This window comes from Acomys minous (genome assembly GCF_964271855.1).
Source record: "Acomys minous genome assembly, chromosome: 3".
NCBI lineage: Eukaryota > Metazoa > Chordata > Mammalia > Rodentia > Muridae > Acomys > Acomys minous.
Genome location: NC_140485.1, coordinates 70,691,724 through 70,698,730, shown reverse-complemented (window position 1 = coordinate 70,698,730; position 7,007 = coordinate 70,691,724). Strand labels below are relative to the sequence as shown.

Below are 7,007 nucleotides of genomic sequence, written 5' to 3'. Positions count from 1 at the left end.
ATCATTCTTGTACCAACTTTTTTTAACATCCTTTAACCTTTATCACTTATACTTACCATTTAAACACTTTTTTAAACATTCAAATACTTTTTTATTACCAACATTTAAATACTTTCAGACCTTTTAGTATTTATAAAACACTTTTTAATCCTTTTAATAATTTAGATCCTCCTAACTTAAACTTTTATATCCTCAGACCTTGCATGAACTTTATATTATTTTTCCAGTTATTCACTAAGAGATACATTCAGTTGATTACTGAGAGCAGTCATCTAAATGAAGGATTAATAAAAAGCTACACTAGAATCTGTTTACCTTTAACACATATTGTTGAAGTTTCATTTGAGGATCCATCAGTAAAATCCAAAAGGACTCCTGTTATAAGATCCTTTGTTGTTTTTGAAGGAAAAACAATGTCTGTCTCTTTTATGAATTTTAATATAGGATTCTGAGGTATGTGAAATTTTATTTGTCCCATATACTATGATAAAGTAATTGTCCAATTGCCACATGTTTGTAAAAGAGTATCCAAGTGATCTTTATCATAAGGAATAATCATTCCTTGTATTTCTTTTAAAATTAACTCTCTAGATCTTAATCTTCCTTTTATAATTAATTGGCTATATATATATATGGATAGGAAGAAACCATTTTCATTTGCATATGAGGCAAATAAATCTACTCTAAAATCTCATCCTGCCAGAGGCATGTAGCTAGTTTTTAATATAATGAGAGACCAGTCTTGGTATAATTAATTTGCTGAACTCTGGCATCCTGTATCCTTTGTTTTATTAGTTCTACTTGTTGGAAGGCTTATTGCATTAACTGCCTGGGAGATCTTGGATCTGAATCTCCTTTCAGAGTTTTAAACAAATGATGTAATTGTCCAGTAGTAATTTTTAAATAAGGTCTAATCCAATTTATATTTCTCAATAATTTCTGAAAATCATTAAGCATTTTTAATTTATCAATCTCAAGTTGTAACTTCTGTGACATACTAAAATTGTCAGAGATGGTTTTTTCCAAGTAACTGATTGGCCTATTATGTTGTATTTTGTCAGGGGCAATAACCAATCCATACTGAGTTAAAGACTCAATCATATCTTTAAGGATGAATTTAGACAATTTTTTTTGTCTTTTCTGTTATAAGAGTATCACCTATATAATGTAAAATGACAGCTTTTTCATATTTATTTTAACAGGCTTTAATTTTTGATCCACAAATTTCTGACAAAGAGTGGGACTGTTTTTTATTCCCTGAGGCAAGACTTTCTACTGATATCTTTGATAAGGCCTCCTGAAAGTTAACTGAAGGTATGCTAAATGTAAATTTATGAGAATCTTTAGGATGTTATTTAATAGTGAAGAAACAATCTTTCAGATCTATAACAATATTATGGTAGCATTCACGAATAGTTATAGGAGAAGGGAAGACAGGTTGAAGGGCCCTCATATCATGTATAGTCTTATTTATAGCTCTTAAATGTTGAAAAAAACCCATTTCCCTGATTTTTTAAAATAACAAACAAGGGAGTATTCTATGAACTTTTTTATTCTTCTATATGTCTTGGCATCTAATTGTTCTTTAACAAGTTGTTTTAATGCCTGTATTTTTTTTTTTTTGGTTAGGGGCCACTGATTAATCCAAACAGGCTCTTCATTTATCCATGAAATTTTATTTGTATATAATTTAATATTTTTTGAATTTTTTCCTTCTACTTTTATGGTAATGGCCCATAAAATCTTGTCCCTACCAACTGTATTCCCTCATAAAGAGAAAGCAGATAATTTTTGCTTACTGTAAGATTTAACTCTGTGTTTTCTGCTGTTACTCTTGGCAGATCTAAGATATTAAATTTAGGAGCGAGAGGATTCAAGTTACTTTGTTTCTCCTCTTTATGCCCTCCTTTTACTTTGGGGCTGTAGTTTGTCCCCTCATCCCATTTTTTGTCTCCCCATCTGTAAGGGGGGTCCCATCTTTGTGAAACTTTGATTATATTCATGTTTTTAATGCTTTTTTTTAACATTAAGGACATAACCCCAGGGCTTGTTTTTCTTATTGGAGGTCTGTTTTTCCTTGGTGAAGTAACAACTAATGTGACCCTGCTGACAAGAAAAAGCATGAAATTTTTTTGTTGTTACCTCCTTTTAAGTTCTGAAAGTACGAAAATGTTTTCCTTGTATAGTTAAGCATGTAGGCCATACCCTGGACCTACTGCTGGCTAAGGCAGCTATACATATTTTAATGTAATCTTGAACAGTGCCTATTTTTTTAATTAGTCTGATTAGTTCCTGGCAGAGAGTATTGGCATTTCCCTATCTAAGTTGATTTAATAATATGTCTGATTGCTCAGAGGCAGGAGTCATCCTATCTAGTGTCTCTTCTAGTAACAAAAAAATCATAAAATTCTGCTAAACTCTTTTTTGAGGTTTTAACACCTCTTTCTTTTACCATAGGACTCAATACTGTCATGAATATACCCTTATTTTGGGACTGTGAATGTCTCATGATTCTTACCTACTCATCTCTTAGTTCAGCTTTCCTTTTGACTAGGAGTGTGTAGCACTCTTTGGCAAGGTCCCTATCTTTGCCTGAAAAAAAATATTTAAAAAGAGGAGAGAACATTTACCTTACTTCATGCCCCACTTGGGTGCCAGCTGTCATGGACCGGCTCAGTCAGGTATACGTCTTTTAGAACAGGGGTTCTCAAAGCGTTGGTGGACAAAGATAGGTGAGTGACAAAGAGACGAATGCAAGGGAGTGTTTGTATCTGAGTATATTTTGTAGACTAGCAAGCCAGGTTTTTATACATTTTTGAAATGGGGGGAGGTTTTTTTCGTGGTTACTTTTTTTCATACAATTTAAAATACAGGATGCAGAGTAGTAATGTTGTCATCAGTCTTGATTGGTATCAGTGCATGTGCCCTCTTTATCAAAGGTCAATGTTCTCTCATATCAAACATCTTGGAGTCAAGACAGTTTTTTTTCGTTAGTACTCCTGTCACTATTTGGAGTTTACTCAAACACCTTATTTGTAAGTTATAATATAAACTATTCACTGGTGACAACTTCTTAGCTGTGCTTTTATTAACAAGTGGAACAGAGCTTTGTGGTAAAACTGCCTGAATGACCCTTGGCTGTAGTCTCAAGATAAGGGTCTAATAACAACACAGTTACATTTGAAAAGTTCTTAATATGAAAGTAAAAACAAAGGCAGAATATTCCAAAACAACGAGTAAGAATAAAAAAGGAGGGGGGCTGCAATTATTTACTCCTGGCAGGAACATCACACCCATTCCAGGAGGCTCTCCCTTGAGTAGGAATTGTAACCTCGGGTTCTGCAGTAACATTTGTCACACAGACCCCACAGGAGGGGTTGTAACAGTATCAAAAGTTTGAGGCCAAACTCAGCTACATTAAACTTTGTCACTCACACACACACACACACATTAAAAACTTAAAATAGACATTAAAAACATGACCATTTTGTAGCTTTTTCTCCTTATCTTATGTGCTCCATTGGCATAGATCCTGTTTTGCTTTAGATATCTTGTACACTGCTGAAGAACAGGGTTTCCCTGACTGTTTCCAACTTCAATGTGAAGCCTACCGGAAACTCAACTTAATGTAGGTTTTTAGTACTCTCTGGGGCATTTTATGTGTATTCATTGCTATTCTCATAACAAACTATTTGAGAGACTTTAAAACTCCACCGAATTCTAATTTTTAACATTTTACTTAGCACCATCACAACCACCCACACATTGATTGGAAATTGTCTTTTGCTCTACAGTCTACGTTTAGTAGAACGATAAAGATGGGGAGATGGTTCCGTGAATAAGGTATTCACTGCACATGACTTAGGAAGTCAGTTGAGATCCCCCAAAACCTACATTAAAAGCTGGGTGTAGGTCCATTTGCCTATAACCCCAGAAATTGTAGGATATAGATGGGCAGATCTGAGCATTCATTGGTTGGGCCAGCCTAGCCTGACTGGTGAAGCTTTTGGTTCAACAAAGAGATCTTGACTCAAAGTAATAACCAAAAAATGACAGAGGAAGAGGCCTGATGTCCTACTCTGTCCTTCAAATACACACAGGTAAGCACATCTGCATGCATGTGCACACACGTACCACATCTTCGTAACACCAGGTAGCAATAAATGGCCATGATGTGTGCTCTGGTGAAGCACCACTGTGTAGTTCACTCACTTCACATGTCTCTGCAACCTCTGATGCTCTACACGTTGTAGGAAAGTGACTTCTGTCACCACTTTGCAGATAAACACATGATATTTACAGGTAAAGTAATTTTCCAAATGTCACAGAATCAGTACTGTTAGATCCATACTGTAAATTCAAGACTACTCAAGCCTGGAATCCTTCTCCTTCTCCTTCATGAACATATGAAGAAGGTCTCACCCCCAAACATTCCCTTATTGATTATTGCCACATGTGTCCTTTCAGTAAATCACAGAGGCAGGGTGTGCTTAGAGAAATCAATGAGTTGATTTATTTGCTCTCCAACAGTATTTCCTTAAAGCCTCCTGAATGCTGAGCATGTGCCAATTGGAGATGTTGGTGGCAGAAGTAAACCCTCTCCATAGGATCTAAGTGTGGGAGTCTGGGAGCCTGGGAGCTAGGGAGCAGAGAGCAGGGGAGCCAGGGAGCAGAGAAGTCGTTTCCAGATGATGGTCCAGCACTGTCTCCAAATGTCAGGAATAAGACCTTCAACCTAGGAACAACTAAATCATTTCCATGTTGGCCTTGGTAAGGAAGCTGAGAGAGATCAAACAACAAAGTTGGGCTCTGGTTTAGAGGATTTAGATTTTCAGGAGAACAAGTCCAAATCTCATTTTCATTGTGAAATTCAAAACTCATAGCATTGATGGAGACATTCCTCAAATTATTTCTATCCTTTGTGCTTCTGCCAGAGCCAGCATGAAGGATGTAACTTGGGGAACAAAGAATGCATATAGCCCCTTGCAAAACATTTCAACTTCAGTATTTCCATTCTGCAGATAGAGAAACCCAGAAAACCATTCGCCCATGGCCCCTACCTGGACAGGCTGCAGTGGAATCAAAGCCTCAGGCAAGCTTAAGTGTTTCCCTAAGAAATAGGGGACAGTGTCCCTAAAGGACAAGCAGTCAGAGTCTCTTGAATAAACTAAAGTGTTCCAGCCCATAAGTGTTGACTTCCAGAGCCTTGAAAAGCAAAAAAGGGCTGGAGAGAAATGAGATCCATCACCCAAGGCCCATTTCTTACCGTTCAGTGGGCAGAGGCACATTTTCCTGCACATAGAAGGACAGCACTTATAGTCCTCATCACACTGGCCATCATTCTTACAGAACCGACAGCTTCCTACAGTCTGGAGGCACTTACCATGCTTCTTCATCACTGGTGTGAAAAGAATCACAGATCAGATGTCTTAAACTTTAGGCACCACACCTCTGCCTCTTTAATCCAAGCAAAGAAGCTCATCCCTATCCACCCTCACCTCCACCACCTCCTCCTAAATATGTCTCCTGAATAACACCTGGTTCCTCCCTAACATCTGGCCTCCAGATGCAGGTGATGACCGATCTAGTCCTGAGATGGTTGAATGGCCTCCATCAAGCTATTTGAGTGCCCAGTGTCTAGGTGATTACTTGGAAAGCCATCATCCTTACAGAGTAGCTGCTTCAGAGAAGTGGTTCTCCCTGCCCCGGGCAGCATGATGCCTTGGCTGACTGAAATGTTGTACTCAACAGCTGTTAGAAGCAAGGATGCCCAGGAGGACCCCTTCATTCATCCATTAATCCCCATCCCCTTCAGTGCTGGGTCTTGAGGTTCATTCTTCTCCACCCACTTCCTTTGCTGGCTCACCTGGTCTGCGAATGGGAACAGGATCGATGCACTTCGTACTACATCTGTCTTGGCAGCACCTCTTCTTCCCTGGACATTCCCAGTCAGTATTGCACTGTGGTTTCTCTGGCCTAAGGCATTTGGCAGGCTTTCTAGAAGGGCAGGCTCCGATTTTGTTAACAACTGAAAGAAAGATCAAGATGTTAGGAGAACATGGAATATCTATTATAGTTCCTAGACAAGGACCACTTTCCAGAATATAGACCCTCATCCCAATGGTCCATAACTTCAAAAAAATACCTGGCTGACCTGCAGTGGGTGGACTGGGGACAGGCTTAACAAATAAGACATATAACCAGGAGATGTCACCGACAAGAGGAAAGACACAGGGTTCCCAGTCAAGTTTTTCGACCTCAGAAGTAAACTATACTACACAAAGACAGAAAGGGAGAATAGAAATAACAGAGAACAAGAGAAATAAACATGTGAAATGGTGAGAGCTAAAGCCAGAGGCTGAAACAGGAAGGTTAACAGACAGGGACAAACAGAGTGAGGCTTAGATTATAGAATGACTGTGTAATGAGCAGAGCATTTCTACATACCTTAAAGCCTCATTGAGACCTCAGACCCCAGCAAGACATGAATGCACCCAGAGGTCCCAGAGTAAGCTGAGAACCAGCTTTATCAGAGGAAACACACCCAAAACATTCAGGAGCCTTCATCTCTGATACTCCACATAGTTTTGGACCAAAGTAACTTCTACTCACCATTTTTACCTCCTTCCACAGTCCAGGAGGCCAAGATTCTCAGAGCAAGAAGCACCATGAAAGGAAGGAAACCACTGGGCTTCATGGTGAGGGCAGAGTGGCTCCGATAACTAGTCCCAAGCACCACTATTTATATCTTTTCCAGGAGGTGTGGCCCCAGTGGAATGTATTTGGCCCCTACCAGCTGTTATTACATAGGCAGGAAGCTTAGCCACAGAAGAGAAGTCTTGATGCTACAGAGGTGGGTGGTAGACTTTCCGCTTCAGGTAGGACCAGGAGGCCAGCAGAGTTACTCCCAGAGAGTAGAAAATGAAAGAAAATGGTTTGGAAATTCTCACCAGAGGAACAGTCCAGACCATGAGCCCTGAGCATTATGGGGTCCCCAAGCCTAATGC

At 39.0% G+C, this 7,007-nt stretch overlaps 1 long non-coding RNA gene across 2 annotated transcripts; it reads right to left on the bottom strand.

The window, feature by feature from the left end:
- Positions 1 to 4,492: 4,492 nt before the first annotated feature.
- Positions 4,493 to 6,717, bottom strand: LOC311594309. Of its 2 annotated transcripts, none has more exons than XR_014778042.1 (3): positions 6,613 to 6,717; positions 5,867 to 6,028; positions 4,493 to 4,779 (listed from the first exon to the last, which is right to left on the bottom strand). It is a non-coding gene; the product is annotated as an uncharacterized lncRNA (long non-coding RNA). The 2 variants fall into 2 exon arrangements; XR_014778043.1 differs by lacking the exon at positions 4,493 to 4,779 and adding an exon at positions 5,368 to 5,398.
- Between the last annotated feature and the right edge of the window lie 290 nt (positions 6,718 to 7,007).